We start from the raw sequence: 12,698 nt of genomic DNA, 5'->3' as shown, positions 1-12,698 counted from the left end.
TGTTTACCAAGCTGCTGTAACATCACTCCGCTTTTCCCCTCAGACTAAGGTGTAGCCATGTAAACATGAATACACACATATCAACTAATTACACTCTTACATCCAAATGTGAATCGTCTGTAATAAACTCCAGCAGGGATATTAAAGAAGGACTTTTGAACTTTACGCTTCAAGAGAACAAGTGAGCTTCAAGTCGGCTGTTCATAAAATAGAGAGTTAAAGCTTTGTCTTAAAACTGAAACAGGCTGTTCTTTTGCGGGAATTCTTCCTGCTGTTCGTACTGACCATGAAGAAACCTCATCCCGATGTTCTGCTGATGTAAGTGATAGAGGACAAAATCTGCAGGCCTTGTTTTTTTAATTCTAGATTTATTCTGAAGTTTATCTGAAGACGATATGAGACAAATCAGGTGGATATCTATGTCGTTATCTATTGTTAGAATGTGTGGAGAGTGGAGACCCCCCTTTCATTGGTTCAGCCTGTCTCTTATTTGTTCACCTGATGCTTCAGTGAAACCACCTGAAGGTCGTCAGAGCCAACTGGAAACACCTGACCTGCACCATCTCAGTCACTCACACTCTCCATTGAGTTTCCTTGTGGTATTCGTCCCTCTTTTGTTTTCCTCCTCAGCTTTTAACATTCACTCCATTCCCACCTTCACGCTGAAGCTGCTTTCCCTAAATGCATTACTTTGCATAATCTTTAAAACGGCTCGTGTCCGCATAAACCTGCAAAGCCTCAGGCTGCTGAAGTCCCCAAGAAGGACACTGTTGTACTCCTACTGCTGTAGGTAGGCCAACTTCACAACATATACAACAAAATACAAACAGTATGCATTAGATCAGATTAGATAAGATGCTGCAGAGCTTCAAGATGTGCTTATTTTTGTGTGTTTCTTACTCAAATTACTCAAGTTCAGATAGTTTCTAAATTATTACATAAAACCATTCCTTATATGCACAATATCAACATAACCAGCGGTAGGTTGACAGGTGGGATTCTGGCCTTAACATTAGATCCTTGACGTTAATAAACTGTATTTGTGTAGCACCTTTCATACAGGAATTGCAGCTTCAAGTGCTTTACATGAAAGAAATCACATGCACTGAGTGAGTGCTTCACACAGAATGGACATAAAAAGTGTTAAAAAATGAATGTAAAATAAGATGGAAATAAAACCCACTTCATAATAATAAGACTCTAAATAAAAACAAAGACAATGCATAAAACCACAGAATAATAAAAATATATTATACATTACATTTTAAAGGAAGTGCAGCAGTGCAGGCGAAATGTTTGTCCTCACATTTAGATAAAAATCATCTGAGTGAGACACAACAAAGTTGTCTTAGAATGAGCACAAGACTGCTTAAAAGCCCAAGCCAGCACTTTGTATCGCACACTGACTGGAACATGAACGTGTCTCCCGGTCAATGATCCACTAGATGTCTCTGTTAGACCTCAGATCACACTGACGCTCCACCAGCATCTCAGCCTCAGAGGGCCCCGGGCACTAAAAACGATCAACGGACGTGATGTATGCCGTGACACCCTCCCAAGATAGTCAGTGTATAGCTCTTTATCCACCATATATGCAGCTCCACAAACATTAGACACAGAACGCATATTTATCACAAGCAGCATGCATATTCATGGGCAGGTTGATGGAGCTCGTGCGGGGATGTGTACGAGTTCTCAGCACAGTGCTGAGTGCCGAAGCAGAAGGCGAATGTTAATTCAATTATACGGCAGCTGTTCCTTGGTGCCCATGGCCACTGTGTTTGCACTAGAACAGAAATCTTGTATTAGGTCCCTCGCCATAAAAGACCATTGCCAGGCTTGAGAATGGGGACTGCCTGTAACCAAAAGCCATCAACAGAATTGTAAAGAGCTTTTAATGCTTATTTTTGGCATGATTGAGGAATTTGGTGAGGCTGCAAAGTAAGATTTGTGTTTGTGGGAGGAGGTTTGTTTTGTTTCTGGCTCGCTGTTGATTTACGGAGCTTTTGTTTTTGGTCATTATTCTGTCAAACAGTCGAGCTGCTTGGAAGTAAAGCGTGCAAACGAGTTTTCTGATATTAACTCCAGTCAAGGGTGCTTGGATAGACGCGCGCGCGTGTCCTGTGGTGGTCGTTTCGTCATTTTGGTTCACGGAAGCTAATTTGCAGACACAGAAACTCTTGTTCTTTCTTTGTATGTTTATGTTTGTGTGGCCTCGTGCTCGCCGCTGTGTGCATTAACACGTATATTCAGAGCATAAATAAGACAGCATGTACGTCTCGGTCTTCTATTGCTCCCATACATGCAAATGCAGTTTGTCCATGCATTTATGCGAGTGTTGGTATTTGTGCTCCACCCCACCTCCTGTCCCAGGCCCGGGCTGAGCTCCAGTACTAGTTGGTGGAGGAAGAGTAGGAGGCGGCGGAGGAGGGGGGGAGGAGGACAAGGAGGAGGGTGTGAAGGCATCCGCCAGCCTGTCCCTTCATTACCCGGCTCCCTGAGACTCGCTCTGTGTGATTTAATCACATGGCCACTGGCGGGAACTGCTGCTCTGATGTTACCTGGACCTGCTAATAAGTTTGCTTTCCCTTCATCAAAAGGAAAACAGCCACACCTGCGGGACGGATGCGCTCAACTGTACATTATGTATGTATAATATATGCACGCATGCAAATATGGAGGCACACACACACAAAAACTCCTGGTCGTCCTCCTGTCACACACTGAAGGAGTGCAGAGGACATGCAGCTGAAGATTATTTCATTGATTAATCTGCTGATAGGATTCTTTACTTTATTACCTCTTTCTCCTATAAAATGATAGAAAATAGACAGGACCTATCACTAGGAACTATTTTGTATAGGATGATCAATTTGGTGGATTAATCTGCTGATTTCTTTTTTGATTGATTGTTTGGTTTAAAAATTCTGAGCAAAGTGAGAAACGCCGTCACAGTCAGGGACACCTTCACAATGTTTGTTTGGTCCAATAATCCAAACCTCACAATTACTGTGTTTACAATATTAACAGGCTCAGGTAAAGTACAAGCACCTCAAACTTCTATTTAAATGTACTTTGTTACACTCCACCACTGATTTAAATGTCATGTAAGACAAAGAAAATCCGCACATTTAACAGTTTGGAACAAGAGAATATTTGGTGTTTTTGCCAAGTAAAAATGAATGAATTAACCAAATAGTTGCTAATTATTTTTCCCGTTGATGAGCTAATGGATTAATTGACTTTGTCCAGCTCTAAAGCAAAGACTGTAAATAAAATGCGATGCTGTCAGACGGAGGCTTCAGTGTGACTGGCCTTGTGGGAATCCATCCTCTAACCTAACCAGAACCGACAACATGTTCTCGCCACTTAACTTCACACGGCCGCATCGTGCAGCATGTAAAGTAGACACTGCATATCAAGCTGTTTAATAAAAATTAAACCCCATCTATTCACTGGAAAGAGCACAGAGCTCTATTTAGAGTGACTGATCGAGAGCCCAGAATCAAAGGGCCCTGTGGCACGAGCTGCTAGTGTGTCTGGGAATTGGCCCAACTCTTAAAGAGCCAAGCTTCCCTCATCTTGACTGGGGGCCGACCCCCAGAATAGGAAGAAGCTATTTCTGCTGGCGGCCAAGTGGTTCCTCTCTGGAAGCCTGTCAGGTGAGGAGACGTGGCTGCCAACTGTAAGCCCCTCAGGTGGGCACGGGGAGCAGGGTATACCCCCATCCTGGGTCCAGCACTGAGGCACACAGCAGATGATGCAGAGGGCATGGCTGAGCTCCCCGACGCCTCAGACAAAGATCTGCTGAGAAATCACTGCAGTCGACTCCACGGCGCTGATGGATTATGGGAAATACAAGAGCGTCAGGAGCTCATTCAGAATCATGGTTTTTGACTGAATGTGGTGTCTCACTTTAATTATTAGTACATGTACTCTAGTCCTGGGCTTCAGTTTTGAGTTACTTGTACCGTATTTGAGTATTTCTGTTATACTTCTACTGCGCTACATTTCAGAGGGAAATACTGTAGTTTTCACTCCATGACGTTTATCTGACTGCCATAGCTAGAGGTTATTTTGCACATTATTTTTCACTGGTGGAAGAAGTACTCCTTATACTTAGTACTTGAATGAGTACCCCAACATCTACCATTGTACCTTGGGACTCATGATAGATTATTATTTCTTTCCAGGCCTCCTTCGTCTTCCTTGTTACAACCGGGCGCCTAAATTAGCCACAATACCACTAGACCAATGTTACTGAAGTGAATATACTTTACTTCCACCGCTGTTATTTTTCATACGATCAGCTTCTAAAACATGATGCACGGTGCAGTAAAAAATGAAGTTTTAAATGCAGATCAAATTGTTTAAAACTTTTTAAAAATGATTTTAGAATTATTTTTCTTATTTTCAGTGCTGCTCAGAACATGTTTAAAAGCAGCTGATTTGAAGTAGGAATCTTATTTTTTTGATGACAGACAGGAAACAGCTTTATAAGATTGATTTTTCCTCTATTCAGTTTTTGCTCTTACTAAGAACTTTTACTTCTGTTACTCCAAGTATTTTGCTAATGATACTTCTGTACTTCTTAAGTAAAATTCTGAATGCAGGACTTGAACTTGTCATGGGTTGTTTTTGTATTATTGTGTTACTATATGTGCTTCACCAAACGATCTGAATACTTCCTCCTGCCTCTTCCCAACGTGGTGACAGAAACCCACACAGATGAACACCTCCGATTGGCTGCTGAGGACGAACCAAATTAAGCACCAGAAGATGACTTATTTTCTTTGTTATATTGGCTATTTTGAGCTGCCATTCATCATCATCATGCAGCACTTCCCCTTTAAATCATCCTCAAACCAATTTAACACCACAACACCATGTTGCTTGTTCTTGCTAAAACTGGTTAAACACAGATGGCGTGGTGTCATGTTGAGATATTTCCAGCAATGTTACAATGGAGTTTAATAGAGTGGAGAACTAGGTGGAGCTACGCTGAACTGCCAGGGGTGAATTTACTCGCTATCACTTCAGTTCTTCATCTTTGATTTTCAGTTTAATTGAAAAACATTTACAACCACGATTCCAAAGAAGATGGGATGCTCGAAAAACCTAAAAAAACCCAGAATGCAGTCATTCGCAAACAAACTGTTTACAGTTTTACAAAGTGTTCCTGAGCTCATGTACTAATATCCTTTAAACAATCATGTGTTCACAAAGTGGTGAACCTCGCTCCATCCTTACTGAGCCTTTCCAGGATGCCCCTTTCATATCCAATCATGATGCTCTCACCTGTTACCAATGAACCTGTTTACCTGTGGAATGATCCAAACAGGCGTTTTTGGAGCATTCATCAACTTTCGCAGTCTTAAGTTGCTCCTTCCCAACTTGTTTAGTACGTGTTGCTGCATCAAGTTAATTAATTGCTGCTGTTGTAACTTCCCGGTGTGGTAAAACTGTATCAGAGTATTAAAAAACCACTCTGCAGCGTCTTAGAATCAGATAAACCTTCAAATTCATAGATGGATGTTACTCAAACTGGACTTCTTGAATCCTAATTCACAGCTCCTTGCAGTGGTTGAACACACAGCTGTTTTCAGTCTGAATGCTGAGCTGAATGAACTTAGGAGATGCTGGTAGGTGTATTCTCTAACTTTGACTGATGAGCTAGTTTTCCCTCCTGCTTCCAGTCTTTATGCTAAGCTAAGCTAATCACCTCCTGGCCCCAGATATAAGACTTACTAAATGTTAAGATCAGGGTTAGGGTTAGTTGTCTTATGACTGAATAAAGGACTAAAACATTGTTGCGTCACTCCGTTGACTTTGTTATATCCACATGAGAACTAGAAGAAATAACAAGAATAAGGACCAGGTGGCTAATTTTAGGATTAACTGTCAAGCACAACAAGGAAAAGGGCTGGAAATCCTGTAAGCTGACTCACAACCTTTCATTTTTGTAACAGTAAAGCAATAGTCTGCACAAGAAACACAAGAGATGATGCGTTAATTGATGATTTGGTGGGTGGATTTTGGACAGAGCCAGGCTAGCTGTTTTTCCCTGTTTTCAGTCTTGATGCTAAGCTAGGCTAACCATTTCCTGGTTATCACTTCATATTAGTGGACACATGGGAGAGTGGTATCAATCTTCTCATCTTACTCTCTGCACCAAAGCAAAGATGTCCCAAAATGTTAAATTATTTCTTAAACATGAGGAATAAGCTTCATACGCTGTGAGAGGGAAGATTAGTCGTCACGGTGGACGTCTGATCGACCAACAAAACCAACTCCTCCTGTGTGGCTGAAAGCAGTTTTTGCCATTCACATTAATGAAGTAAACCAAATTTCACTCATGATAATAATAATAATAATAATAATAATAATAATAATAATAATAATAATAAGCCAGGACTTGTGCTGCACACTGAAAACTCTTCTCACGCCGCACTATGTTAAGAACGTCAAGTGGCTTCAAACCCAGCAAGGCGACAGGGAGCTGAGGACAGCTGATGAGGGAAGAGGAAGAAAGACATCATATCAACACTGAAAGTGTCGATTAGGTGAGAAAACCACATTACAGCACTGTCAATCATCTTGGCTTCATGCTTAGAGAGGAAAAAAAAAAAGCAGAGCTGCGATTAAAAATGCACAAAAGTTGGCAAGTCAGTCGAATCACATGCGTGAGAAAAACAACACTTTTTAAAACTTTGTATCCTGAGTTTTTCGGTTCTTCTTTGGTGTTTGTTTTGTTTTTGCACAGCTTAAAACGAGCAGTGAAAGGGTTGTGTGTAACAGTATGTGACAGTGTGTAAAAAGCTGATTAATAATAAACTCCAGCCGACATGTTTCAGCCAATACCTTTTCATTGAATGCCTTATACCAAAATAAATTACTGCAACTATTAATACATGCTAATATGCTGTTTTACACTCTTAAATATAAATGAACCAGAATGTGATCATTTGCTGATCCTTCCTGACATATACTCAACTGAAAAGAGTACAGAGACAATATATTTAATGTTTCACCTCATCAGCTTCATTGATTTTTTTGTAAAATATTCTAAATTTGATGCAGCAACACGTTCCAAACAATTTGGGAGAGGAGCAGCTAAAGACTGGGAAAGATGTGAAACGCTCCTAACACACCTGTTTGGATCATTCCACAGGTAAACAGGTTCATTGGTAACAGGTGATAGTGTCATGATTGGGTATGAAAGGAGCATCCTGGAAAGGCTCAGCCGTTCACAAGTGAGGATGGAGCGAGGTTCACCACTTTGTGAACACATGATTGTATGAAGGATATTAGTACATGAGCTCAGGAACACTTCATAAAACACAGTTTGTTTGCAGACGATTGCATTTTGGTTTTATTTGTGTTTTTTACACAGCGTCCCAACATTTTTGGAGTCAGGGTTGTTTATAATTAGCGCAGGTTACTGTTGTCAGACACCACCTCCTCTGTTTTACAGGGCAGTAAATAGAGTTTATCGTACAACTAAAGATGCGACTGTTACTTACATATAATATTTGGCACATTTTTATTTATCTTATCACTTTCTGAGTATAGAAGTGTCGCATTCAAGCACAACAGATTGCCGCAGCCACTTTGAACGCGTGCGAACAGATTGTGCTTTGAAAAAGAAACGGGTGCCTCCAGCAACATTTCACGTCTGCATCCCATTGCTGTCTGAAAACGGGACTAACATCTTTACATTATACATCTTCAAAAACATATCCATTATTCATATGCCCATATTTTAATACTATTAGCACTTGCGTGCCACCCACCTAAATACCTGTGTGTTTCTTATCAAAGGAGCAGTGACAGTCGGAGTTACTGTTTGGGTGTAAAGAACTGAGCTGGGATTAAGGACGTGCTGCAGCAGCGGACCATCACACAAAATTAAATTTCATCTGTGAGGTGATTTTTTTTTTCTGCTCACCATAAAATCTCCAAACACAAATGTGCACAAGAGGAACTTTGCTTTTTACCTCTCACCGGAGTGTTTGTGTTGTTTGTATAGACAACAGCAACAAAGGCAAACACACACACACACACAGAAACACACAGTGTTTCCACCTGTGTGGGTGGGGGGTGTGGCCACTCAGCAGCTGAGTGGGGCAGCATATGGAGTTTCTAATTGGGTAGAACAGCACAGCTGGAGGACACCAGTCCAGGACCTGGCCTCTGGTAATCAGTCCCACAATCCTCAGCCCTCTTCTGCACATCCACCGTGCTGCATGTGCGCCTTTGCAGGGTGGGGGGTTGTTGGATGTGCCTCACTGCTGCCAGGGTGAAACTGGTCCAGGAACAGTGTTTTGCAGTGTGCTTTTGTTTTGAATCGACTTTTCGGACAGCACTCCCATCTCACTTCCTCTGTAACACTTCTGTTCGCGAACTCTCTGAGCTCTTCTTCCTTTGAGTCTGAGTGAAGTCACTCTGAGACACTTTGGACAAAATCAGCTGCCAAATGAATTTAGAATAATTTCCCACTTTTCTTAATTGTCTGACAGATTCTGACAGAATACAGTGTCCCTAAAGAGCCTCCGTACCACTTATTGATCATCACTAAACACACAAACATAAGTGTCTTATTCCCAGACTCTGATTGTTTGCTCCGTAATGACTCCTGTTGGGTAAACTGTGTAAATATAAAGTACCTAAAATATGTTTCCTTCTCATAAACTCTACACTCTCTGAGCTGTCGCAGTGTTTTGCAGATGTAAGGTCACTTGTGACATATTGTGGTCAATGATTTTATGCCTGTATGTGCATTTTAACTGCATATGTTGTTGTACTCTTCATGCAGTGTGTGATCATTCAACACTGTCTCCTAGAAAAAACATGTATGTGCTACTAATTTGTAACAGAAAACATGTTCAGAAAGAACGTCATGCCAATCTGGCAGCGATTACGTTTGTAAGCACGGTGTTAATAGAAAAGTGTTAAACTTACCCTCAGTTTTTTGTTCCCTAAAAATAACTATGTGTGTGACTCAGGGCGTGGACCTGGTCTACAGTGTAAAAGTCCTGGACCAAAGAGGACTCCTGTACCCGTCCAGTCGCCTGAAGAAAATGTTGGTATTATACATGTCTGCAAACCAGGGATATGTTTAATTTGTACGATTCACATGTAGCATATCAACGTTTCTCCAATAGATATCGAAGTGACGTAGTCCAGGTTACAGCTACGTCTGTGTGAGCTGAGTTTTTCTCATCAGGAGGTGGAGGACGGTGGTGGCGTGACAATCAGGCGAGACGACTGCTGCTGTTCGAGCTGTTTGCAGTGACTAAACTGGACGTCTTAAGTCAAAACATGACCCTGACCAGGTGGTTTTAACCTCAGCAGAACTTAAACCCAACGTCAACATAACATTGAGAATTGAAACATGAAGAAACGTAAAGTTTCAACACATCCGTGGTTTGCACAAACGTTCAGTGCCAGCATTCATTCTGGTGACTGGGCTGCCTGTGCAGTACCCAACACAGCCTGAAGTTAACTGAAGAAATGCTGCTCGTGAACATAATCCAGGCAGCGTTTGTGTTTCATTTAAATAAACTAATTAGCAGCATGTGAATGTAATTCCTGGACAGGGTTTGTAAAAGTCTGTTTTATTGTTGGAACACAGTTTATCTCTCTTGTAAATCAGATTCAAAGAGCCTTTTACCTGGTTCAGTAACAAACGTCAGAGATTTGGAAGCATTTTATCATAAATAACCACAACAAATCTGCCAACAGCAGGATTATGAAGTGAGAACGAGCAGCAGCCTCAGATTAAACTACTTGCACTTGTATTTGGGAATGCTTAAACATTTAGATGTTTGGCCTTTGTGTCTTAGCTTCAGTTATTTGTACGTGCACCTCAGTGTAAAGCTACGTAAAATGAACGATTCCTTCTGGAGCGTTTTCCTGCCTCACATTGTTTTAATGAAGCAAAGACCTGTAAGAAGAAACTCTAAAGCTGTGCAGGAAACGAGACTCTGGTCAGACTCATTTTGTATTTCCACGCCATCACTACATCCTCACCCACCTCACCTTGCACTCATCATCCCGACACGAACTCCCTTAAACTGCTGACAGCAATTGCGAAACGCTTGCAGCTCGGCGTACGATCAGTGGCGCCTTCATTTGCAGCTCCACACCACGCAGCGCGCCTATAAAAGCTGATAATGTGATAATTAAAAGAGCTGACAGGCAAGAACTGTCAGCGAGACACCCTGATTTACCAACCTCTGCTATTTGTTGTACCTCTCAAATTACAATGCTTCCACCCTTGATGTATGACACATAACATATCAATTGAAATAATTAACTGGGTTCGAACTGGTGTGAAAAAAAAAAAAGTTAAGGAGTCTCAGTGGGGGACAGTTTTAATGAAAACCGTCTCAAAATCTCCACCAGATCAGATTCAGATCTGAATCGAGGATTTGTAGCAGACAAAAGATCACTGCCATGTCTCTGTCTCTCTCTCTTTCTTTCTCTCTCAACCACACCATGATTTATTACCTGAAAAGACAAGAGAACTAATTAGTGGAGTAATTAATTAATATAAATTTGCATATTTGCATTTGCAATTAGTGCAGTCAACTGATTAGTCTGAGATGGGGAGTTTGACTCATCAGATGCTGGTGTGTGTGTGTGTGCTGGACCAGAACGATCAGCAGACCAGCTGAGGCGTTTTGGGGGGACGTCAGCGATGAAGGGACTGCTTATTTATTTATTGTTATTATTATTATTTCTCGTGTGTGCATGTGTGTATTTTGGTGTGTTTGTCTGCATGCAGGCCTACACACACTCACCTGTGAACATGTTTGCTGCTCTGTCCCGCACACATTAGGTTAAGTGTACGCACACTCATCAGTGCGCGCGGGCGCTGTCATTGTCACTGCAGAACGTGCGATCTTACCTCCGTGCGGTCGCTCGTGCTCTGAACTCACACCCGGGCGTCTAAGTCAGCGCGCTGTGGCCGCTCTGCTGCCGGCCCACGCCGCTGATCGATGTCTCCTAACAAAGAGATTGATAAGTCGCTTTAATTGATTCTCCTTGCAACAAGGTCATTCACAGGCATACGTTCGTGTGTGTGTGTGTGTGTGTGTGTGTGTGTGTGTGTGTGTGTGTGTTCCATATAACCGAGGAGTGCATATACCCATATCGAGTGCCAGCTGTGCCCCAGTGTGGAGTTGGCAGCGTGCCACTGGGCCTTTTCCATGGGGTGTATTTAATGTCTGCGGTCGTGAGGTACCAACACTGCGCACGCCCCCCTGGTATGCTCACACCATCCTCTGCATGTGAGGGCCCTGCTGGAATTTCTTTACCCAGCGTACACAGAGCTGCAACGATTAGCCGATTAATCGATAAGGTGATCGACAGAAAGTTGATCTGCAATTATTTTGATTAACCATTTACCGTTTATGTCATTTTTAGGCTGAAATTCCAAAATGAACTCCCTGGCTGCAGCTTCGCCAGTACAAAAAAAGACAACATTTTTCAATAAATAAAAAAAAGATGCTAGTTCAATGTTGAGATTGGCCGTTCGTCCTCATTGTTTGGGGTCCCACAGACTCAACAGCTGTTCTGTATGTGTAATAACAATATTAATAATTGCAAAATCAAGCATTTTTCTTTTCCTCTCGAGATTTTTTCCTTTTCTTCTGACCTTATTAAAACCCAACAAATCCTCCAAATTAAACAGCACAGTATGACGCATGTAAGTGTTTTCATCAGCAGGACCACAGCATTCGTCTGTGGCTTCCAGAAATGCTGATGTCCGATCTGATGATGCTCAGGTTAGGTTTGGCTCGGTGAGGTGACGTGGTGAGGGTTTGGAAAGGTCACAGTTTGGGTGAACACAAGTGCTCAGTTAAGGTTAGAAAATCATGCTCTTTGCCACTCAAACATAAACAAATGCTGTTTATGGACATTTGCTGAGAGGACAGATTTTTCTTGGGAGGATGGTCTAATATGTAGAAAGGTATTGAAGTAGTAGCTTTTCCCTTTGCTACAAACTGGACTGATGAAAGTGGCGAAATACAGATAATACTGCATGAACATATATTGTTTGTTTGCAAAAAAAGGTCATCCATAGACAAAGATTTGACCTCTTATGAAAGGTTAGTGCTGCACGAAAACTAATGTCAACAGCAATCACAGATGTAGAACAAACACAACTCCATTACATTTAACCTTGTTTTGCAGCTGAGGTCTCTGAGAGCCCGAACAGAAGATTTGTCTCATGTTCATGTCATCAGCTCAAAGTCAGCATTTCTCGTTACATTTGTGAGAGTGGTGAAGTATCACGACGATGAAACCGTCTTTAATGAGCTTTTTAAGCTGTTTCAGAAGGCTCAGGTTAACACACAGGAGTTTATCTCTGTACCATTTAAATCCTCTTGGTCCCAGCATGCCTTTTGTTTTCCTTATTTGCACCTAATTCATTTATAATTGGTTTAATTTAATGTAATTTAATTATCTGGCTTAGAGTTTTAAAGGAGGTCTTTGTCTCAGGCTTTTACACTGTGTGTGTGTGTGTGTGTGTGTTGCACTGTGCATGCCTTAAATCTTTAAGATTATTACATTAGTATGTGCAAATACTTGAATACTTAGGATTCAGGGTACATTTAGGCCTATTCCCACATGAAATCCATCTTCGTGTCTCACCTGTTGAGGATGCCTGCAGACTCGCACATCCCTCG

This window comes from Chaetodon auriga, chromosome 12 (assembly GCF_051107435.1).
Source record: "Chaetodon auriga isolate fChaAug3 chromosome 12, fChaAug3.hap1, whole genome shotgun sequence".
NCBI classification, from domain to species: Eukaryota; Metazoa; Chordata; class Actinopteri; order Chaetodontiformes; family Chaetodontidae; genus Chaetodon; species Chaetodon auriga.
Note: the sequence above shows the minus strand (reverse complement) of the source record.